This window comes from Somniosus microcephalus, chromosome 29 (assembly GCF_052327205.1).
Source record: "Somniosus microcephalus isolate GS21.2 chromosome 29, FLI_Smic_1.0, whole genome shotgun sequence".
Lineage (NCBI taxonomy): Eukaryota > Metazoa > Chordata > Chondrichthyes > Squaliformes > Somniosidae > Somniosus > Somniosus microcephalus.
In genome coordinates, this window is record NC_141015.1 from 38286981 (window position 1) to 38312575 (window position 25595).

General features: G+C 45.7%; 1 long non-coding RNA gene across 1 annotated transcript in view; it reads right to left on the reverse strand.

Moving 5' to 3' along the window:
* The window catches only part of LOC147098659 (uncharacterized), a 69570-nt gene extending 46110 nt beyond the window's left edge, over positions 1-23460 (reverse strand). The window contains exon 1 of the long non-coding RNA XR_015074211.1: positions 23197-23460. This is a non-coding gene — a long non-coding RNA (uncharacterized LOC147098659). The remainder of the gene's footprint in view (positions 1-23196) is intronic.
* Between the last annotated feature and the right edge of the window lie 2135 nt (positions 23461-25595).

Sequence of the window (25595 nt, forward strand, 5' to 3'; positions counted from 1 at the left end):
CGCCCCTTCAACCACCGTCTGCCCCACCTGTGACAGAGACTGTAGGTCCCGCATTGGACTCATCAGTCACCTGAGAACTCATTTTTAATGTGGAAGCAAGTCATCCTCAGTTCCGAGGGACTGCCCAAGAAGAGAAGAACCTTTAATAAGCCCCTCTGGTGTAAAATGCATATCTGTTACTGTAAACAGAGAATATTTTAATTCAGAATAGCAAATACAACTCACAATATATGTAACATGGAATGAACTTGACTATTCTGGGCCTTGCTGGAGGTATGCAAACATCCAAACCCAAAAATTTGAGGTATGGGGTTTAAAGAAAGACTTGTATTTATATAGCTCCTTTCATGACCTCAGGACATCCCAAAGTGCTTTACAACCAATGAAGTACTTTTGAAGTGTGGTCACTGTTGTAATGTAGGAAATGCGGCTACAAATTTGCAGACAGCAACGTCCCACAAATAGCAATGAGATAATGACCAGATAATGTTGTTTTTTTTTTTTATAAAGTGATGTTGGTTGAGGAATAAATATTCACCCAAGACCCCAGGGAGAACTCCCCTGTTCTTCTTCGAAATAGTGGGATCTTTTACGTCCACCAGGGAGAGCAGACGGGGCCTCGGTTTAACGTCTCATCTGAAAGACAGCACCTCCGACAGTGCAGCACTCCACTGGAGTGTCTGCCTAGATTATGTGCTGAAGTCTCTGGACAGAAGGAGGCAAGAAGATGCCCAAGGAGAAGATGAAAGAACAAAAAAAAATGCAACAACTTATTTTTTCTAAAGTGCTCCTCACAGAGTGAGCTCAGTGCAAGAGAAAAGTGGACACCAAGCAGGAGGGGAAACAAAAAAAGAGGGGACAAACAGAAGACAGGGAGTGCAGAAGTCAGACAGCAGGGTTTCGAGGAAGCTTTCGGAATCAGGGAGGGATGCAGAAAGACAAGGGGATGGAGAGGATGGGGGCGGGGGGGGGGGGGGGGTTGTAAGAACAGTCGCCAATGGCGGAGGGGAGAATGCGGACCAAACGTGTGCGATGTACAGTTGGAGGTGACACAATAAGTTGAAGCCACGGCAACACTTGGACACGCGAGGGGCGTGTATCGATCAGTTGAGAAGCGCTTCGAATTTGGCAAGGAGTGATCGGAGTCTAGGGAATTTACAGGAGGCGGAAAGAAACAAAACTGGAAAGCAAGTCGATTACACATGGACCTTGGCCAGCCAACTCTCTGGAGCAGTAGCCAGATCTACCCAATAAATCCCAGCCTGCAGTCTCACACCCGTGAGCTGTTGCATTTTTTGTTCCATCATCTCCTTTGACATCTCCCTGCTTCCTTCCGTCCCCAAACCTCAAATGGGTTTGGGTTTGAGCGTGAGCAGATCTGCAGCAAGAGCCCACGCTGCATATACCGTGACTTGTATTTAACATAAGAAGTAGGAGCAGGAGTAGGCCATACGGCCCCTCGGGCCTGCTCCGCCATTCAATAGGATCATGGCTGATCCGAATCTAGACTCACGTCCACTTCCCTGCCCGCTCCCCGTAACCCCTAATTCCCTTATCTGCTAGGAAACTGTCTATCTCCGTTTTAAATTTATTTAATGTCGCAGCTTCCACAGCTCTCTGAGGTAGCAAATTCCATAGATTTACTACCCTCTGAGTGAAGAAGTTTCTCCTCATCTCAGTTTTGAAAGGGCAGCCCCTTATTCTAAGATTATGCCCCCTAGTTCTCGTCTCACCCATCAGTGGAAACATCCTCCCCGCATCCACCCGATCAAGCCCCCTCACAATCTTATATGTTTTGATAAGACCGCCTCTCATTCTTCTGAACTCCAATGAGTAGAGGCCCAACCTACTCAACCTTTCCTCATAAGTTAACCCCCTCATCTCCGGAATCAACCGAGTGAACCTTCTCTGAACTGCCTCGAGAGCAAGTATATCTTTTCTTAAATATGGAAACCAAAACTGTACGCAGTATTCCAGGTGTGGCCTCACCAGTACTTTGAGCGTGAGCAGATCTGCAGCAAGATCCCACGCTGCATATACCGTGACTTGTAGTTGCGATTCTGGTTTCTAATACTCTTGGCGGACAGCAGGAGATGTGCATTATACACAAGACATGCCAATTCAAAGTGATACTAACTGCTAATGTTTCTCTCACCAATAGTCCATGCGAGGGCAATACAGTCAAATACTAGATTTTAGGCCCGCACTTGTACAGACACTTGAGAAGAGAGCGCCAGACACTAATACCTGCTTCAGTCTACCTCAAGATTTAATGCAGTTGTTGTGTTTGTTAATTTTTTTTAAATCTGTTTCAAGTCACCGCTACATTAGATTCTATGCCAAACATATTTTTTTTTTTTTTTTTTTAAAAAGGGATGTCATTCTGTTGTTACTAATTTAGTGGGAAACATGTCCAGCCGATGAGCAGATTACTCAATAGAATTTTAATTAAGACACTCACTCGGATTGCAACAAAATCTAGTTACGATCCTTGAACCCACCCAAGCCCAAATGTTGATCCGAATCGAATGTTAGAAAGCCTGATCCTCCACAATCTCCTGGATCAGGTCTGTGGATTCCGCCATGATGTTGTTAGTTCCATTACTTAGTACAGAAGACAACAAGGAGATTTGAGAGAGGTGTTTGAAATCATGAATGGTTTTGATAGAGTAAATAAGGAGAAACTGTTTCAAGTGGCCGAAGGGTCGGTAACCAGAGGACAGAATTTGCAATTGGCAAAAGAACCAGGGGTGATGTGAGAAATTTTTTTTTTTTTTTTTTTTTTTTTATAAACGCAGTGAGTTATGATGATCTGGAATGCACCGCCTGAAAGGGTGGTGGAAGCAGATTGAATAGTAACATTTAAAAGAGAATTGGATAAATATTTGAAGGGAAAAAAATTACAGGGCTATGGGGAAAGAGCGGGGGAGTGGGACTAATTGGAGAGCTCTCCCAAAGAGCCGGCACAGGCACGGCAGGCTGAATGGCCTCCTGCTGTGCTGTATCATTCTATGATTCCAACTTCAGCAGTCCTGTGGGGGAAATAATTCTCAGACAAAGGAACACAATACTGGGGGCAATAATCAAATACATGGGATTTTACAGTAATTAACTCTTTCTTAAAATGTTACTGTAAATTAGTTTAGTGAGGAAGTACTATACCCATCAGCTGCAGTTAGCCAACCAAACACAGGATCTACAAATGAAAAAAAGCAGAGATGTTTATAAGGTGGTTTCCAATGATATTCAGAGGGGAAGTGGCTTTAATTCAGTTCCCTTTTGGCAATAGAGCAGATCTCACCATGAACTGCAAAAAGTTAGACATTTTCATGAACTCTCACTTTCAAAACTCCTTAGAACTTACATTTCGATAGCACTCCTCAGAAGGGCACCTCAACAGTATTTACAGACTGGAGTAGAAAATGGACGTTGAAGGGGGAGGGAAAGAATTAGGATTGGGTTTTTAGGAAGTTCATTCAAGCAGGGGAGGTAGGTTGCAACGTGGAGGGATTTGGGGGAAGCAGTTCTGAAATAGCAGCCACTGTTGGCCGAGTGAAGGGAAACAGATAAACCAAGAAGTGCGGCTTGGGGAGATCGTTGAGCTAGGGTGGAGTGAGGCAACAGGGAAATTTAAAAATCAACACTGAACACCTCAAAGTCACTTCTCTGGGGCATGTAGGACATGGGGAGATGGGGAGATTGTGTGTAGAGGACATGGGCTGCCCCGTTCTGAACAGGGTGTAATTTGTGGAGAGTGGAGGCAGGGAAACGACATGTGGATTTAGGATTTAAAGGCGATAGAAGGGAGAGAGGAGAGGAGAGGTCGGGATGGAAGCAATGTTAGAGGTGGAAGAAAGTAGTCTTGAAGAAGGGATTTGAAAAAGGAGATTGAGAGAGGGAGGAAGTTTAGTTCACACAACAGGTCTGGGTTCTGGACTTGACCAGGGAACAACATTTCAGATCATCCATCTTAACGTTGGACAGGCAGTTGAAGAGTATAGGAAGAGTCCTGGGATTGAGCGAGGGAACAACAAGGTCCAACTAGCTGTCGAACGTGTGGTTTACCAAAAGAAACATTTTTCTATAAAAGTGTCCGAAATATCTCAATAAAAGAATCATTTTGAGATAGCAAGCAGCTAAATATCAGCCGGAGAACTAAAGGCGGCCCACGAGCAGAAACAGCCCACTCGAATCCTCGGGCCTACTCCTGCTCCTATTTCTTATGCTCTTTAGTCATTATTCTGGAATGAGTTAGTGACGTTTCTGCAGCGCACTGTGGGCAGTTCAAATATACAACCAGCTAAACTCACTGCCACTGCACGGTAATAGCTCAGCGTTGCTGCACTCTCACAATCAGCAGTAAGGTGTGAAGACACAATGTACTCAACAGATCTGCACACAGCATTAATCATGCAGCCCCATTGATAGCCCGGAACGGAGGTGGAAGTTTAGAAGGCAATCACACTCCACTCCTCTCACTGCTCAGTGAGTTCATCCAAGTAAGAGACACACAAACTCCCAGGTTTGAGTACTTGGTCTCTGCTCAATCAGCTGGTCTTAAGAGACACACACAGATCCTTTGTCACAGTTCTGCAGTGAGTAATCGTGGTTAATTTAAAATCATCCAGCACATCAACCAATTCAGGGCCTAACTCGCGCTATATTTACACTAAGCAGCTTAAGCTTTGATGTGGCATGAACCTACTTTGTACTGGCACTGCAGCAGCAGCAATGTAAATACAGACCAGATCTACTCTAATTGTTTTATTTTTATGAAAACACTGAACACAATTTCCTGAATTAAGAATTGAAGAAACAGAATGGCTGAGCCCTGGAGTGCGAGGACTTGGGTTTGTTCCTAATACTCCCACAAACAGGAGATCCGAGAGGGAGGATCCAGCTGAAGACAAGACACTGGTGCTGTCAGGCCAACTGACACATGAAGCTTAATCCAGGTGAATGCACACACTAATGTAATATTCCACTGCTCCCCTATTCCCGAACTAACTGTCGGCCAGCAGTGGAAACTCCGGCTAGCCCGCCACACACACACACACACCTAGAAAAGGCTACACTGTCATTGAACGCCGACAAGTTAAAGCTGTTCAAGTGGACAACAGAAAAACCACCAGACCATCTAAAGACCATTCATCCTTCTCCATCTCCTCTGCTGCCTTGCAACTGTGCTGTGCGTTTTTCCTTAATTAAAAAACAAGCAAGCCAGCTGCGCAGGAGGTCCAGAGCGCTGCACAGCTTAATGGGACATTGGTTGTATGCATCCGTCATTAGGCTTTTGAATGTTTCGCTCAAACCGACAGTCATAGGAATTGCTGTACGAAGACGGACCAAGGTCCATCAAGTGGGCATTCTACCATCCCGGTAGTGGCATGATACAATGATAGTGGAGTTGCTGACTGATCACAGACATCAATCTCGATCAGAGTCTACAACAGACCCAGACATGAGGCAAGGAAAACCCCCCCCAGTGTGTGGAGAGCTTTGGGAACCACAGGTCCAAAGTTACCTATTCCTCCCGAGCACGCGACACTACTACGATATGGCAGGTCTCAAATTACTGTAACAAAATGTTATACAGCCCTCTGGACTCAACATAGAGTTCAACAATTTCAGATCATAACCTCGGCCCCTAATATTTATTTTCTCTTTCTTTTTTTTAATCCACACTTTCGTCTGGGCTTTTTTCTTCCCTCCCACGTGGCAGCTGTCCTTCATTCTGCCAGCACCATTCACGCTTCATCTAGAGCCATCCTTGAATATCTCTCAAGGTCTCTTAATCTCTCCCGCTTTCTCTCCTATCTCTGACCTTCCCTTTTGTTCTTTCAGTCCCTCCCCCTTTTCCCAGCCCCCCACTTACTTTAAAATCTATCCCTCTACCTGCTTTCCCCCCCCCACCCCCCCCAGTTCTGACGAAGGGTCGTCGACCTGAAACGTTAACTCTGTTTCTCTCTCCACGGATGCTGCCTGGCCTGCTGAGTTTTTCCAGCGTTTTCTGTTATAACCCAAAATGTTACTTTCTGAAAGAAAGCTACCCAATTTGCCCTTGCATTCATTAATACTAACTGCTTGTACCGACCGTCTCCCTGGGTAGCCTGTCGCATAGATTGACCACTCGCTCACTGAAATAATGTTTCTGCAGATTAGTTGTGAATTTACCCCCCCCCCCCCCCCGCCTCCACGTCAAGCGCAGGCTCCGTCCTCTGGTTCCAATTACAGACACAATTACCTTGCAAATTCACAAACTAAAAGCAGCTCCCCTTAGTTGAAAATTCTCTTTGGCATACACGAGTTGGAAGATATAATCTGAAACAATCAGCCCTCAGTAGGATCGGGGAAACTCAATATCCTTCGTCTTTTGGATTACTCGGAGAGGAATATTAGCAAAAGGTAATCAGCACAAACGGGAAGGAACAGAAGCAGCAATGACTGCAGGTGCAAATCGACTAAAGGGGTACTTCAGTGTTAATGATATTTCTGCCTATATCGCTTGGAAGGATTTTTTATAAAAACCTTCAGGTGTTTCATCTCATTGCAAGTTCCAAAAGTCAAAGATGTTGCCATATCAGCATGCAAACAGAGCAGCATCGCCGAGTTGCTACCAGAGTCACTGCACTATTCTATTATAGAAATTCCTTCCATATGCCTGTCAAAATAGTCACAAATCTCATTTCTATTTTAAATATATCCCCGTGTGTTACACTATGGAAAATTGACCAAATGCTTCGATAAGAAAGGAGGAAAACAAGCTGCAACCGGAGGCTCAAAATTCAATTCAATTCAATTTTATTTGTCATATATGCAGCAAACGATAGTACTTCACAATGAAATGTTGATTTTTACGAGTCCTCCCAACATTGGAATAAATATGGCATAACAATGATAAAAATACAAATAGAAATACAGTAATAATAAATAAAATAGTAATAAATAATAATAAATTATTCATTCATGAGTCTTGTGGCCTGGGGGTAGAAGCTGTTTCAAAACCTGCTGGTACGAGACCGTATGCTTCGATATCTCTTACTGGACGGGAGCAGGGCGAAGAGGTTGTGGGTGGGGTGGCTCGCGTCTTTGATGATTCTCAGGGCCTTCCCCCGGCACCTCTCAGGGTGGATATCCTGCACAGCAGGTAGTTTAATCCCTATAGTATGTTGTGCAGCTTTCACCACCATCTGTAGAGCCTTGCGGTCTGTGGCGGTGCAGTTGCCATACCAGGTAGTGATGCAGCCGGACAGGATACTCTCGATGGTGCACCAGTAGAAGTTAGTGAGAATCTGGGGGGCCATTCCAAATTTCTTCAGTCTCCTGAGGAAGAACAGGCGTTGGCATGCCTTCTTGGTTACGACGTCGATGTGATTGGACCATGTTAAATCTGCATGAGGTTGGGCAGATCGGGGAGTGGAGTGTGTTGGTCCCAGGCTCCCAGATTTGAATGGGGGAGACTAGTTTGGGCGAGGTGGGGGTGAAGGTGGAAGACTGATCAAGGGGTTCAGATAGTGAGGAGCAGGCAACGCGAATGGTGGGACACAGGCCATGGATTAAAAATGGCAGACAGAGCCAACAGGACGAGCCGTGAAGATCAAATCACATGATTCTCCCCAACTCCAATAAGAGGCAAGTATATGATAGCAAAATACTGCGGATGCTGGAAATCCGTGGAAACAGAGTCAACATTTCGGGTCGAAGTTCTGTAGAAGGGTTTCGACCCGAAACGTTGACTGTTTTTCTCTACACGGATGTTGCCTGGCCTGCTGAGTTTTTCCAGAGGCAAATATATGTTGCACAGTAGTGGCACTGCACCACCTGGCTGGGAGGTCTAAATAAGCAGTACTGCAGCATCATTGAAATGAAATAGGGGAAAACCATATCATGGCAGCCAGGAGGTATTGCACAAACTAATTATTGCTTGATAAGGTGTGCACATGTGCAAGACTTCTAATATATTGGAGAGAGACTGCACAGGCAAAGACCCACTCCAGTTGTAGGAGTCAAGTGATCTGCTTAGAGTGGTCAATAACGCTGAGCCCCAGGGGTTGAAAGGGTGAAAACCAAAAAAAAACAGCTACAAAGGAACTTGATATTATCATGGTAACGGTTTGTGCGACAGCTGTCATTTCCAGGCTAGGAATTTTCTTTGTTGTACAACAGTAATAATTGGATATGTTGGGAAAGCCCTAATGATAATGGACAGTGCCAATGACAGAGTGTACTTCTGATACATGAGATTAAGCCTAACTGTCCTACAATCACTGTCCTTTTCTCATCACTCGGGCTTGTTTTGACTTTTTAAAATAGGCTCAACTTTGATTTCTCCATTCCACTGTATTAATTAAAGACTAAGTACTAGATATGCAGAGTGTTGCAACCAGCCCTATAAAAGGTTTACAACTGTCAAGGTTGAACACACAATTGAACAGCATCCAGCTCACCTCTCACATGGCGCCTACAGGATATCTGTGAGGGTCAGAGGAAGCTAACAGCTCAGGCACGGGCAGAGGAGTGCTTTATGCAGACTCAGTAACTCGACTGGATCACTCCCCTTATAACACACGCATAGGTTGTGTCCTCTGCATATTCGAAAGCTGCCGCGCTCTGCTACGTGACAGAACTGCCTTCAACGCGGTGTCAAAACAAACAACTTTCACAGAAGAACAAACTCAGGCAGCACTCCCAAACGATTTCACACACAATGAATTAATTTTAAGTGCAGGGAAGTTTGATGCACAGTCAAACGTGGCAGCCATCTTGCACACAGCAACGAGATGAATGAACAACACATCTATTTTTGGGTGGTACTGGTGGAGAGGGCAATGTCGGCCAGGGCACCGGGAGAACTTCCAATAGTGGCAGGGGATAGTTTCCGCCCAGCCGAACGGGCGATAGATTTAACGTCTCACCTGAAGGGCGGGACCTTCAGCACCGACCACTGCACTGGCTCATCATGTCTCCATTATCTGCCAAGAGTCATGGGGCAGGGTTTGAACCCAGAACCTGCAGCCCCGGAGGGAGAGTGGTGCCAAATTGGATGGAATCAAGACACAGAAACAATATTGTTCGACTGACAAACTGAAGACTGCGAGAAGCTATTTCAAGAAAATTTCAAGCCATGATTGACATGAAGAAGAATTATACTGGAATTTGCAATGCAGGAATGGAATGGAATTGAGAGTCTGGTATGCATTTGTAATCTTGTTAGTAAACACTTGGAGGTCACATTTGCCTCGGAAGATGTAGCAGACAATTGAATGCTCCACCTTGAATTTAAAGATAATTGTTAATCATGAAAATTTCATTATTTGAATATTCCTCCCAATGCGTGGGATTGAGGATAACTATGTCCCCTGTGCAGTCTTGTGAAACACTTACGCCTAGCTGATCAATCAATTATTGTAACCGTAGTAACAAACCATTTGAGTTGGATATTTAAAACATGAATTTCCTTTGAACACTTCTCAACTCATGAAGATATCAAGTCACCCTGAAAGTGTGTGTAATTTAAAACTCCAGTGTTGCAATCCTTTACGTTAGAATCTGGTCAAGCCTGCACTGCTGTAATCAAATTCTCTGGTCTGCCCTGGGGGTACCTCAGTCACTGCCCTAACTCACCGGCCGGATGTCAACAAGGACCGGCCCTCAAAACCCACAACTTGGTGCTTTGCCAGGTTAAAAGCAAGTCGCCAGCGCAGTAAGAGAGGCTGGCAGATAGCTGGAGGGCAAAGGGTTTAACAAATAAAAAAGACTTGCATTTTTTAGCGCCTTTCACGGCCACTGGATGTCTCAAAGCGCTTTACAGTCAATGAAGTACTTTGTGAAGTGGAGTCGCTGTTGTAATGTGGGTAACGCGGCAGCCAAATTGCGCACAGCAAGGTCCCACAAACAGCAATGTGATAATGACCGGATAATCTGTTTTTGTTCTGTTGGTTGAGGGATAAATATTGGCCAGGACACCGGGGAGAACTCCCCTACTCTTCTTCGAAAGTGGCCATGGGATTTTTTACGTCCACCTGAGAGAGCAGATGCATCCCTGATTATAATCGTTCAACCATTGGCAGCCGTGCCTTCAGCTGCCTGGGCCCTAAGCTCTGGAATTCCCTCCCTAAACCTCACCACTTCTCTTTCCTCCTGTAAGACACTCCTTAAAACCTACCTCTGACCACCTGTCCTAATATCTCCTTATATGGCTCGGCGTCAAATTGTGCTTTATATTGCTGTGAAGTGCCTTGGGACATTTTACTGCATTAAAGGCGCGACATAAACACAAGTTGTTGTTGATCATAGTCCTGGTCTCTTTAGTTCTCGTTACATCTATAATAGAAGCAGAAGTGTAAGCGTGCAGGAACTAGAGATGGCCAACAGTGCCAGGAACTCTACCCCTCCAACACCTCCCGAAAAGTGCTCAACCCACAAGTCACTAAAATACCCTGTTCAGTCGCTAGTGTGTGGAAGGCTCAATTCTCAGCTGTTGTAAAATATTTATTACTTTACGTATTTAGGCAACGTGGTTGTACTGTTTACGCACCTGTAATTAAAACAACACTGCAAGCAGCAAACTGAATTGGATATCAAAGCATGAATGAAACTCTGTTTTAAAATTGGAATCTCCTTTATTTGAGCACATTGCCTAGTCAATTAGTGGCTGAAGATGTTCTCTGTTCTCCACCCCATTGTTAACAGAGCAGTAACTAGTTAATAGTATTACATGAGCTAGACTTCACTAAACTTCACCTCGGCAATCTTAACCACTCACCTCAGTGTGCAACCAAGGTGGAAAAACATCAAAACCCATTTGGATAAACACTCGAGCGAGACAGGAGAAAAGGGAAGGTGCAAGAAATCACTGAGATTTACTGAACACATCAGCAAGGAGGGATGGGTTTGAGCAGTGCAAACGGCATCAGAGATAACAGAGAACCTGAACTGTTGACAATGAGTGTCTGAACCCTGCATCGAGATTACAATAACTGATGGATGGAAGTGGTGCAGGGAGAAGGACTGGAAGGAGCTTCACCCTGAACAGCTCGTGCGCCACATCAGGACTGGTTCTGATCAGCTTTTAGCGGGCTCTGGGAGTTGGCCATCAGTCCTCATCAACCACAAATGTGTAGGGCCTGGACAAAACAGGACTGGGGAGGAAAAAAAGTGAATTAAATCCCCTCTCTCCCCATTACCTCCTCTACAACATTCAATTCTCAAGTAAGAGGGCAAGCAGATGAACTTTTAACGCCATAATGTGCCACGAGAGCATGTACAAGAGCCACAAGCCAACTTCATCTCCCTAGTCTCTTCTGGGGAAACCTGGTCTCCATACAATGCACTGAATTGAAATTCCTCATTCTTTACAAGTCTGTTTACAGCAACGTCCTACCCAATATCTGTGGCCTCAGGCTCCAGCATATGCAATTCAGTTTTCCGACTCCGGGCTTTTGTGCGCTTCTCTCCCCACCTATACTCCACCACCAGTGACAGCCTTCAGCCATCTTGGCTCTGACCCCTTCGCACTAAAGCACTCTGCCTTTTATTCAGCCTGAAAACGTTTTTGTAAGTCTCACCCTTTGACTCCTAACTCTCATCCTCCTCGCTGCCGTTTCCTCTCTGTGAAGTGCCTTTGGATGTTTGCATGTCACGCGAGTGCAACTGTGCTGATGGCCCGGAAGTAGCAATCATGAATGGAATGTTGGGAACGTGGGGGGAACCATGGATGCAAAGTCAGGTCTTGCTAACTAGATGGCATGGCTGCATCACTGGACTGAAATTGTTCTTCATTTTAGGTATGAAGGAATTTGAAGTACAAAAGTTGTCTGAAGTAAGATATTAAAAATTGCATCATCTGGTTGGTTACGATGTTTCTTCCCAGTTGTACTATGCATCAATTTTCACTGCTGACATCAAACAACAAGCCCCAATTGACAAACTGGCACTGCAAATCCTAAGAGAGGGATTTCTCATTGGAAAAAACATGTCAACAGTCAGTCAATCCTCCCACTGCAACAGTGACGACACTTCAAAAGTACTCGGCTGTCAAGTGCTTTGGGACGTCTCGAGGGTGTGAAAGGTGCTTCACAGCCGTGGCTCACTGGGCAGCACCCTTGCTTCCGAGTCAGATGGTTGTGGGTTCAGGTCCCACTCCAGAGACTTGAGCACAAAAATCTAGGCCGACACTCCTAGTGCGGTACGGAGGGAGGTGCTGCCTTTCAGATGAGACGTTAAACCGAGGTCCCGCCTGCCCCCTCAGGTGGACGCAAAAGATCCAATGGCACTATTTCAAAGAAGAGCGGGGGAGTTCTCCCCGGTGTCCTGGTCAATATTTATCCCTCAATCAGCATCACGAAAACAAATGATCTGGTCATTATCACATTGCTGTTTGAGAGAGCTTGCAGTGCACAAATTGGCTGCCGCATTTCCTACATTGTAACAGTGTCTACACTTCAAAACGTCATTCATTGGCTGTAAAGCGCTTTGGGATGTCCAGTAGTCGTAAAAGGCTCTATATAAATGTAAGTCTTTCTTTTACTGCTACTTCTTTCAACCAATAGCTCATTAAAACTTACAACTCATTTTTGAAATTATCCTTTGTTTTTCTTTCCAATCGTCTCAAAACTGTTTAACATTGAAAACTGAACAAGTCTCAAATACCAATCCTTTCACCATACCCCAACACCAGCATCGCGGAATCCACCAATTCCAGCCCCATTACGGCACCAAGTCACTCTCACTGTATTTAAGGTGAATGCTGCTGATCCCTTTCCCCGACTCCAATGTGAATGGAGCTGTGGTCTGATCGCTCTGTGGCCCAATCAGCGGAGGTCCCGACAGACATGATCAACTCCTTTTCCTGGGATGAAGAGAGGGGCTTACCTGGGACGTTTTAGGTCATGGGACCAGTCTTATGCACAAAATATCAAGACCATCACTATTTGATCTCAAAAGTAAAATATAAGCTCGCTAAAGATGAATGGCGTTCAGAATTTGCTGTCTACTGCAGATCATTGCCCCAAACATGGAACGTTGGGTGTTAAGGCTGCTGTTTTACTACAGTTTGACCTCAATATCTGTAGTGTGTGAAGCAGGCCTGAGTTATACTGTCAGGGCACTTCTGTTTCTATGAATACACTTGATTATACGGTTTCACGCATTATGTACATTACCAGGTTCCCCTCCCCACAGTTCAGAAACCAACATGGTGCGTCTCTGCAAAACTACAATTGGGTGATAAAAAAAATGCATCTCCCTCTCAGAAAAAGCAATCTTGCAGTCACCTCCCTCTATTTGCCGAGTAGTACTTCTAAATCAGACTGCAACCTCCCTGCCACGTGCAGTACTGTTCCCCTTTAAGAAGCCCATGTTAAAATGTCAGGGCTGCCAAATAACTTCATTATTTCCCTCTTTAAAAAAAGTTATAAATTTAATCTTCAAAGTTCAAATAGGGCCCTTCAGAAATGTACGCACAACCATTTATCATAATGCGCAATTGTTTGACTTGTAACATTTGGGGAAAACGTTAAAGACCAAAGATCAGCCAAGCAGTGCGTGGCTATATTATGATGGATGTGAAGTTAGGATCCATTACCCTGAGGTTTTATTGTCTATTACTCATGTCTGCAACTTTCTCCACCTGGTACTGTATCTTTCCCAATAGAAGACCAAAGGAACGGTTAAAATGTAATTTAATCTTCAGAGTCCCTCAACTTACTGTTTCAACTTGGGCTGCAGCTTATGAAAAACAAACTGCCACAGTCAAACTACCACATTTGATGTTTGTAAAAATATATTCCGCTCGCATTTAAAGACAATCTCAATTTCAGAGGGAGGAGATAATTGATTTGCAAGACTCATTGGCCCAGAAATTCGGGTCGGGGGCTTCCCGCGGGTGTAAGCCCCCGTCCTGCACTTACCTTGCGCGCCGGCCGTTGAGCTCTGGGCTCCCGTGGAATTCCGCTCCGGGGCCTGGCCCAGCTGCCGGCGCGCTGTGCTTGCGTATCCCAGGGGCGTAGTTAGTGCGATGCGTCCCCTGGGATCACGTGAGCCATGGGCAGCCAATCGGAGGAGGGAAAAGCCCATTCATAAGATTGACAGGAAGACCAGTCAAGACTTATAAATACTACGGGCCCCAAAATAGCAGTAAACCTTCAAATAAATTTTTTAAAATATCACACTTTTTAAATAAACTATAAATTACATTAAATAACTTCTAAACAATAATTTAAATTTTTGAAAAAAATAATTTTATATTCTAACGGGGCTAAAAATAAACTTACCTTGCTTTAAAGTATTTAAAAATAATAAAACTGTGGAAAAAATGTTTTAATTTTAATTAATTGACCACTTACCTTGTAAAAAGCAGACCTTACGCCTGCTTTTTACATTTCTAAATACTGCAGGCTTACGATCCCAGGAAAACCTGCAAAAAAATCCTAAGTTCAAAGCGCGCGCGCAGCCTCTCCTGCGCGCGCGTTCGAAATCTGAACCCCTTCGTTCAGAGGATCGGAAGTGCCGGTTTCCCGCGCATGCGCAGTGCATGCAGGAAACCAGCACTTCCATCGGGCCCACGGGTGAGTACCCCGTGCGTACTCACCCGTGGAGGCCCGAATTTCTGGGCCAATATTGTCTACAGACACACTGATTCTCGAACGTTCTTCACATCCAGAAGCTTTTGCAGCTTTCTGATAGGTAGCGTTTTTAAAATTAGGATATATTTTTAAGAAGGATACGCCGATAGGTTTAGATGAAGTAAGGTGGGAGGGGGCTCGTGTGGAGCATAAACACCAGCATAGACCTTGAAAAAGTGTAACATCCCCACCGACACCTGGGAATCCCTGGCCCAAGACCATACAAAGTGGAGGAGAAGCATCCGGGAAGGCACCGAACACATCGAGTCTCTTTGCCGGGAGCAAGCGGAAGCCAAGCGCAGGCAGCGCAAGGAGCGCACGTCAACCCAAGCACCCCACCCACCCGCCCCCTTCAACTACCGGCTGCCCCACCTGTGACAGAGACTGTAGGTCCCGCATTGGACTCAGTCACCTGCGAACTCATTTTTAATGTAGAAGCAAGTCATCCTCGGTTCCGAGGGACTGCCTAAGAGAAGAAAAACCAAATGGACCGAATGGCCTGTTTCGGTATTGTAAACTCTTAATTAATTATAGAGTCATAGAGTTATACAGCACAGAAAGAGGCCCTTCGGCCCATTGCGTCCACGCCGGCCATCAAGCCTGTCTATTCTAATTCCATTTTCCAGCACTTGGCCCGTAGCCTTGTATGCTATGGAGTTTCAAGTGCTCATCTAAATGCTTCTTGAATGTTGAGGGTTCCTGCCTCTGCCACCCTTTCAGGCAGTGAGTTCCAGATTCCAACCACCCTCTGGGTGAAAAAGTTTTCCCTCAAATCCCCTCTAAATCTCTTGCCCCTTACCTTGAAACTATGCCCCCTGGTTATTGACCCTTCTACTAAGGGGAAATGTTCCTTTCCATCTACCCTATCTATGCCCCTCATAATTTTGTACACCTCAATCAGGTCCCCCCTCAGCTTACTCTGCTCCATGGAAAACAATCCCAGCCTGTCCAGTCTCTCTTCATAGCTGAAATGCTCCAGCCCAGGTAACATCCTGGTGAATCTCCTCTGCCCCCTCTCCAATGCAATCACATCCTTCCTACTGTGGCGACCAGAACTGCACACAGTATTCCAGCTGTGGCCTAACTTGCGCTTTGTACAGCTCCATCATAACCTCCCTGCTCTTGTATTCTATGCCTCGGCTAATGAAGGCAAGTATCCCATATGCCTTCTTAACCACCTTGTCTACCTGTCCTGCTGCCTTCAGGGATCTATGTACATGTATACCAAGGTCCTGCTGATCCTCTGTCCTTCCTAGGGTCCTACCATTCATTGTGTATTCCCTTGCCTTGTTAGTCCTCCCAAAATGCATCACCTCACACCTTTCAGGGTTAAATTCCATTTGCCACTGTTCTGTCCATCTAACCAACCCATCTACATCATCCTGTAGCCTGAGGCTTCCCTTGCTATTTACCACTCCACCAATTTTCGTGTCATCTGCGAACTTACTGATCATACCTTCTACATTCATATCTAAGTCATTAATGTACACTACAAACAGGAAGGGACCCAGCACCGATCCCTGCGGTACCCAACTGGACACAGGTTTCCAGTTTCCAGTCACAAAAACAACCTTCTACCATCACCCGCTGCCTCCTGCCACTAAGCCAATTTTGGATCCAATGTGTCAAATTGCCCTGGATCCCATGGGCTCTTACCTTCTTGACCAGTCTCCCATGCAGGATTTTGTCAAAAGCCTTACTGAAGTCCATGTAGACTACATCAACTGCACTACCCTCATCCACACACCTAGTCACCCCCTTGAAAAATTCAATCAAATTGGTTAGACATGATCTCCCCCTGACAAAGCTATGCTGACTATCCTTGATTAATTCTGTCCTTCAGAATTTTTTCCAATAATTTCCCTACCACTGATGTCAGGCTCACTGGCCTGTAATTCCCTGGTTTATCCCCACTACCCTTCTTGAACAATGGTACTACGTTAGCGGTTCTCCAGTCCTCTGGCACCTCCCCTGTGGCCAGAGAGGTTCTGAAAATTTGTGTCAGAGCCCCTGCAATCTCCTCCCTTGCCTCACACAGCAGCCTGGGATACATCCAGTTCGGGCCTGGGGATTTATCCACTTTTAAGCCCACTAAAACCGCTAGTACCTCTTCCCTCTCAATACTAATTTGTTCAAGTATATCACAATCCCCCTGCCTGATTTCTATGCCTACATCGTCCTTCTCCATAGTGAACACAGATGCAAAATATTCATTTAAAACCTCACCTGCATCTTCTGGCTCCACACAGATTGCCACTTTGGTCCCTAATGGGCCCAAGTCTTTCCCTGGTTATCCTCATGCCCTTAATATACTTATAAAACACCATGAGATTTTCCTTTATTTTGCCCGCCAGTGTTTTTTCATGCCCCCTCTTCGCTCTCCTAATTTCTTTAAGTACCCCCCTGCACGTTCTATACTCCTCTAGGGCTTCCACTGTTTTTAGTCCTTTGTATCTGCCAAAAGCCTCCCTTTTTTTCCCTCATCCATTCTTGTATATCCCTTGACATCCAGGGTTCCCTGGACTTGTTGGTCCCACCCTTGACCTTTACGGGAACATGTTGGCGCTGTACTCACTATTTCCTTTCTGAATGACTCCCACTGCTCTGTGGATTTTCTTACAAGTAGCTGATCCCAGTCCACATTGGCCAGATCCTGCCTTATCATATTAAAATTGGCCTTCTCCCAATTTAGAACCTTTATCTCCGGTCCATCTTGGTCCTTTTCCATGACTACCTTGAATCTCACCGAATTATGGTCACCGTCACCAAAATGCTCTCCTACTGACACTTCTACCACTTGCCCAGCTACATTCCCTAGAATTAGGTCCAGTACTGCCCCCTCTCTTGTAGGACTTTCTACATGCTGGCTCAAAAAGCTCTCCTGGATGCACTTTAAGAATTCCGCACCCTCTAAGCCTTTCACATTCTGACTATCCCAGTTAAAATTGGGGAAGTTGAAATCCCCTACTATTATTACCACACTTCTGAGATTTGCCTACATATCTGTTCCTCTATCTCCCCCTGACTGTTTGGGGGCCTATAGTACACTCCCAGCAAAGTGCTTGCCCCCTTTTTGTTTTTAAGTTCTACCCATATGGCCTCATTAGAGGAACCTGCTAAGATATCATCCCTCCTTACAGCAGTAATTGACTCCTTGATTAATATTGCGACACCCCCTCCTCTTTTACAGCCCCCTCTGTCTCGCCTGAAAATTCTATACCCCGGAATACAGAGCTGCCGGTCCTGCCCCTCCCTCAACCATGTCTCTGTGATAGCAACAATATCATACTCCCATGTGTTCATCAACACCTTCAATTCATCTGCCTTACTCGCAAGACTCCTTGCATTAAAATAAATGCCATCCAGCCTTGCCATACTCCCTTGTGCCGTTACATATTTGCTCTGCCTTCTAGACCGACTTGTTTTTTCCTCTATAGCCGTGCAATTATAATGTTACCGTCATCTTCCAGACAATATTTCATTTTTAAAATCTGTTCCACATTAACCATTTGATACTTCCATCGCTCAATGTCAGCAGTGCGACATTAATATAAAGCCAGGGACTCTCCCTCTGTTCTCACCTCAAAGAACTCCTGGCAACTGCATGGTGCTCATTTCTGTTTCTTGAAGAGCCCGTTGGATATTTAAAAATCTAATGGGAAGTCTCCACCATTAAGTCGTTGCCAACGGTAATGAGATGTACAACCAGTTAGACTGGTTTTGTGGTGGTTGAAGAAACAGTGTTGGGCAGGACACCAAGAAAACACTCTGCTCTTCATGAAGTGAGATCTTTCATTCCCGTTCATACAGGCAGGCGAGGCCACTCACCGAAAGGACAGCACCCGCCACAATGCCAGCAATGGGCGGTCACCGATACAACGGGCCAAACGACTTCCTCCTGGGCTGTAAACTTCACTGGGGCTCTGCAGCACTCAGTACTGCACTGGAGCGTCAGCTCAACGCCTGGAGTTGGGCGTAAAAATGCACCCTTCTGACTCAGAAGCGAGTGCGCTACCAACTGAGCCAAGCCGACACTCTTACAGGTGACTTGTCTTCAGGATCCTGAACAATACTGCAACACCAGTCTCACACAGCTCTTGTACAAACACCAATCCTCACTTAAGTCTGGAAGCACTGGTGACAGCAACTAAATCACCCTGATTGGAAACAACTACAACGAAAATGTCAGCGCAAAGGTTCTTGCCAACAAACGCAATCAGGACCTGCAATGGTTTTCATTGCCCACTCACCATTTAACATACCTCTCTAAAGTAAAGCCAATGGTTGTCAAAGCGCGTGTGCCAGATCCTAGCGGGATCTGCAGGAGCATCAATGTATCTGTATTTTTTAAGTGACATAGTTACATCATATTACATGGTATTTACTGCACAGAAACAGGCCACTCAGCCGAACAGGTCTATGCTGGTGTTTCTGCTCCACACGAGCCTCCTCCCACCCCTCTTCATCTCACCCCATCAATATATCCTTCTATTCCTTTCTCCCTCATGTGTTTATCTAGCTTCCCCTTAAATGCTATGCACTGCACACAGCACGCCTTGTGGTAGCGAGTTCCACATTCTAACCTCTCTGGATGAAGAAGTTTCTCCTGAATTCCCTATTGGATTTATTAGTGACCATCTTATATTCATGGCTCCTAGTTCTGGTCTTGCCCACACTGTCTCTATGTCTAACCTATCAAACGCTTTCATAATCTTAGACCTGTGTCTCAGTCTTCTGTTTTCTAGAGAAAAAGAGAGTCCCAGCCTGTTCAAGGTATAACCTCTCAGTTCTGGCATCATTTAAGTAAACCTTTTCTGCATCTTCTCCAGTGCCTCTATATCCTTCAGCAACAGAAGTAAAAGTATCTTCTTTAATGAAAGGACTGTTTTCCTCTGGGCAGTTTTGCCAAGGGGTGGGGAGGGTTCTGCCCGGAAGTTGTGAATACCTACAGGGCACTCGTCACACACAGGAGTTTGAAAACCAGTAATGTACACTGCAATGCTTGGAGCTGCAGACTCCGTTGGAGGTGTGTGGCTCTGATCCACACCAACAGGTACGCGGGACCTCATTTAACATCTCACCTTAGCCGACAGCACCTGCCACAAGGCCGGCAAAGAGCCAGCCCACGACTCTGTCAGACGTGCTCTTCAATCCTCCTATTCCTAATGGAAGTCGTTCACCTCCACGCTGCAATTTCTTTACACTTCACCGCGTGCCGATTATACGGTCACATTGTAATGAAGTCAGAAAACAGACAGCATTACAGAACCTTCTTTAAAAACGCTGTATGCCGGGCAACGTTCCCGTTAAGCTGCGTGGCCGCACAGCGGTCTGGAAGTCCCCCGCAGAACTCAGCGGCTTTTTAAAATGAAAAAACCGTGCACGCACAGAAATTTGAATCGGCCGCGCAGCCGCTTAAAGGGGTCGTGCACCCCAAAAAAGGGAACATTGATGCTGGGATACAAAATATGAGTGGATCTAGCAGGTTTATCACTCACCCCCCACCCCCAAAAAAAAGCTTGATTGAAAGTTGTGTTAACTGTGCAGTGTCAGGCAAGACACCTTGCAATCCTCAACATCATCTTTTATGGTACAGGAGTACATAAATGCATCATTGCATAGATGTTCATTAAAAAAAAATAAAGCAACATGATATTAAACTGCAAGCAAACATTTTCAGAACACAATGCAAAATTGTGGGTATCACAAGACAGACTTTACCAAGAACTTAGCATCAGCAGAAAATACTTTAACTGAAGCCAGCTAACATCAAAGGAGGATAGCACCCTCTCATTTCAATACATTCACCATTATTCCCTTACAATAGGAATAAAGTTACATGGTGTGGGTGGGCAATCGTGGATGGTGAACACACCCAATTGCCTAGCAGAGGTTAGGTATCCTGACAGCCCAACAATGCATTAATGGCCCCAGAGGTAAATGAACCATTACAGAGCAGGAAAGAGAGGACCTTTTACTTGAACAACAGCATCCATTGGAGCCAGTCATCGAGTTCAAGCGGTCTGGGTGTCTGGACAACAACAGCCTCACGTGACACCTTGTAGGAAGAGATGCTCCTTCACTGTACGAAGCACACTGCCTCAATCAACCTCCAGTCCACTATAGGTGACATCCAAATGGGTCTCATGGCGGCACTGTGGGTCACAATGGACCACACTGGTCTATGCAGTTTAGTAGAACTCAGTGTTGCATTCCCCCAGTAGCAGAAGAACATTCACTTGTTTTGGATCATTTGCGGTATACAGTATATTCAAATCTCTAAAGTATCTTGAACAACTGCTCACTCTGTCCTCTCTCAGGACATACCCATATAAATATTTTAAAGCATATCACTACCAGTGTCTGCAATGCTGCCTCATGGTAGTTTGTCTGACTTACACATTCATTTTACAATCCTTTATTAATATTTAAGTGAATGTGCATTAGTTGAAGCTGTTAGTATCTTATTTTCCCCTACATCAATAGCTTGAAAGATACCCTGCAGCAAGGTAATCAGAAGACAGCAACACGCCCAAAAAGTGTTCTGTGAAAACCCCAGGGTGATGACTGCATCGTCTCTTTCACTCCCGCTCAGAATGAACACAAATCACGGTAATTGCAGATTTGGAAAATTAATAAATGCAAAGTGAACAATTGTATTGCATTGCCAAACTTCTAGGAACAATCCATATGTCTCAAATCCTTTGGTGAGGGAATGTTTGCATTGTTTCTATCTGTAACGAAATCATAAACCCACAGAGGACATGTTCATGATTTCGCTACAAAATAGGGACCAGCAAAAATTGCCCTCCATCCCACCATGTGCTGGCTCATAAAATGCTGTAAAAAAAGTGGCAGAAGATACCTACCAATTGTCAAGTTCTGTAGGGATGCGATTTCCATGCATTAGAAATAAACATACTGGGATGGTGTTTACCAAATCTCTGTCGATGAGGTAATAGGAAAGATTCTTTCTTGGAGATATCACATTGGGGAACTGTGGGTGCAACGATATGAACCAGTCGGATCCCAATCAACATCTAAAATGCATTCTAGATCTAACTTACTTCAATGTGACATGAACAGATGCAGGTCTAACAACAATGGCAACGCAGCACTAACTAGAACTCATTCACAACTCTGCTCAGGAATCCTCGGGTTGGATATAAAATATGTCCACCTGCTACTCAGAAGAAATCCACTCCCAACTTTATGGTTACAGTATCGACATCCAACATTCTGATACTAACTACAGGAGAGGGAAAAAAAAAACCAAATTCCAATGTCCTCCCCTCCCCACGGCGTTGACTTGGTGCTGGGTGACACTTCCGATACCTGGGCCATTCTGATAACGCGTTATCAGCAGGAGGTTATTCAAATGCAGGTATTTCCCATCGCACCATACACATGTACTTCCAGCGGGGGTGACGAGGAGCAGGAACCCTCGACTTATTCCACCCCACCTCCCCCGAGACCAAGGGTCAAATCTGAACTTGCGATTCACTGGATAAACTCGCTAAGCAATCGGGCCAACTATTTCCAAGAAAGTTCGGCGAGGTTCCCCACCCAGGCCTCCGGGTCCCCCCGTCAGCATCCTCAAACCAAGACTGAAGGCAGATAGGCTGCTCCCCCTTTCTACTGATATACTGGCCGAGGGGGAGGGGGGGCGGGGGAAGGGCTGACTGCCGCCCTGCTGAAACTGGTGGACATGAACTCATCCCATTCTAAACTGGCCTGACAGAACCAGGCTCATCATGTGGTTTAATAGGGGGAAATCCACGCTCACACTCTGCACCATTGGTTCACGAAACACCAGCATTTTATTACTGAAGGCTGAACTACTGCAGTCTACAAAGTCCTGTGCATGGCTGAAGGTTGCACACAGAGACACACACTGCCGATTCAGAACATCCCCTACATTGCAGCCACTTCAGAAATGGGCTGCGCACGAGTTTCGGGTTTTACTTGGCAACCAGCGTGGAGGGGGGCCAGACTGGCTTTTATGTCGAATTCCTGCTTGCAAACTATGCTGCCAAGCAATTTCAACGCCATTTCCCCGGAACACAGCAGCCGCTGGTATTTCTAGTCACTTGTTACGCGGCCCTGCGCTAGTTTCTCTGTCCTCTTTCTGTTTATTGCATGCTCCTCTCTCTCTCTCTCTCAGGAGCTCCCAGCCCAAGGAAGGTGCAAAGTCACTCCCCCTTTGCTCAGCGTTCCCTATGGCTCTCCTCCTCCTTAAAAAAGCCGTAGCAACTTTTAATCCCGCAGCCAGATGGGCGATGTCCTGGGCATGTTGGCAGAGTCTTTGCTCCATCCAGGTGCTCCCGGGAGCCTGAGATACCTTGCAGGGGACAAGCCCTGGGAGGAGGACTCTCCCTTCACCTCCCGCACGGTCATTCACCTTCTCCCCGTGTCCCACAAGACTTCCACCGGCTCTTTGTGTGCCTGTTGCCCGAAAAGCAGAGGCCCTACAGCCGCTCCTGGGACTGGCTGAATGCTTCTCCTTCCCTGTCCGGCACCAGCCCAGGGCGGAGGAGGGTGTACCCAAAGTCTGCCTCCCCCTCTCACTCACCGTTCTCTGCCTGCAGATACTGTAACCGCCCGTAGCCGCTGTCCTGCTATTGCAGAGGGCGGCAGAGAGCAGCGCCCTTGCCGCAGTCGCCATCGCTCCGAGTACAAGCCGCTTCTTGCCCCCAGTCTTCAGGCAGGCGCTCCGCAGCGGCGATGGGGGCCACGGCAGGGCGGGGCCAGGGCGAGGAACCCCTAGCACTTGTGTCAATTACACAGCCTCTGACCAATCACACCCACATCCCACAGCCAGAGGCGGGCGCTCAGCTCCACCAATCACACCCACATCCCACAGCCAGAGGCGGGCGCTCAGCTCCACCAATCACAAGCTCCACTTTGGAGAACAAGGCGGGGCTTGAACTCGCAGCTAAGGGGCGTGACCTCGACCTACCAATCTCGAGAAAGGCAGCATTGATTGGCTTGCTGCAGCCAATGGGGGCGTAACCTACGGTGCACTCACCAATCACGTCCATTCATTTCTCAAAAAGCGGATCACGTCCATTCATTAAAAAAGTAGCTCCAAAATGTAACTGAGTTTTTCCAGCGTTTTCTGTTGTTATTTCGGATTTCCAGCATCCGCAGTATTTTGCTATCGTAACTGCTGAAGGTTGATTCAGTTTTTCCCTCTTTATTAAAGGATTTGTTCATTTTGAAAAACCAGAGGCAAATGCACACGATAGAGATGCCAGTTAATATTGATAATCTACATCCTAGGGTACTTAAGGAAGTAGCCCTAGAGATAGTAGATGCATTGCTGATCATCTTCCAACATTTGATGGAATCTGGAACAGTACCCATGGATTGGAGGGTAGCTAATGTTACCCCACTATTCAAAAAAGGTGGTAGAGAGAAAACGGGGAATTACAGACCGGTAAGCCTGACATCGGTAGTGGGGAAAATGCTAGATGAGCAACCTGGCCACAGCACCGTGGTACAGGGGGTCATTCAAGTGGAGGGAGTAAAACGAAATGTTGTAGGGGATAGTATCATTAGGGGGATAGATAGGGTTCTCTGCAGTCAAGAGCGGGAGTCCCGAAGGCTGTGTTGCCTGCCTGGTGCCAGGGTTAAGGACATCTCTTCTGGGCTGGAAAGAAACTTGGAGTGGGAGTGGGAGGGGGAGGATCCAGTTGTCGTGGTCCATGTTGGTACAAACGACGTAGATAGGACAAGGAAGACGGTTCTGTTAAAGGAGTATGAGCAGCTAGGGGTCAAATTAAAAAACAGAACCTCAAGGGTAATAATCTCTGGGTTATTACCTGAGCCACGAGCGAATTTGGCTAGGATAAATAAAATTAAAGAGTTAAATGCGTGGCTCAAAGACTGGTGTGGGAGAAATGGGTTTTGCTTCTTGGGACACTGGCACCAGTACTGGGACAGGAGGGAGCTGTTCTGTTGGGACGGACTCCACTTGGCCAGTGCTGGGACTAGAGTCCTGGCGAATCATATAACTAGGGCTGTAGAGAGGGCTTTAAACTAATTATTGGGGGGTAGGTTTCTAGAGAGCAAATAATAGAAATGACAACAGAGAAGGTCATAGACTTAGGTAGCAGTGGGGGAATTAAAAAACAGAATGTGTCAGGAAGGGACAGAAGGTATGGAGTAAAAAGTAAAGTACTAAAAAGGGAAAAAACAGGAACTAAGTGTGACGAAACATATTTGAAAGATCTTTATCTGAATGCACGTAGCATTCGTAACAAAATGAATGAGTTAACGGCACAAATAATGACATATGGGTATGATCTTGTGGCCATTACAGAAACATGGCGGCAGGGTGACCATGACTGGGAATTAAACATACCAGGTTATTTAACAATCAGGAAGGACAGGCAGGAAGGGAGAGGAGGTGGGGTGGCTATGTTAATAAAGGAAGGAATCACTATAATACAGAGAAATGATATTGGGTCAAAGGAGCAGGATAGTGAAACAGTTTGGGTGGAGATAAGGATTAATAAGGGGAAAAAAACACTAGTGGGTGTAGTCTATAGGCCTCCGAACAGTTGCAACTCTGTTGGACGGAGTATTAATCAGGAAATAGTTGAGGCTTGTAATAAGGGAACAGCTATAATTATGGGGGATTTTAATTATCATATTAACTGGACAAATCAAATTGGGCAGAGCAGCCTTGAGGAAGAGTTCATTGAGTGTATTAGGGATGGGTTTCTTGAGCAGTATGTAACTGAACCGACCAGGGGGCAAGCAACCTTAGATTTGGTCCTGTGTAATGAGACAGGATTAATTAAAAATGTCCTAGTAAAGGATCCCCTTGGAATGAGTGACCATAACATGGTTGAGTTCCATATTCAATTAGAGGGTGAGAAGGTTGGATCTCAAACAAGCGTGCTGAGCTTGAATAAAGGAGACTATGAAGGTATGAGAGCGGAATTAATTAGAGTGGACTGGGAA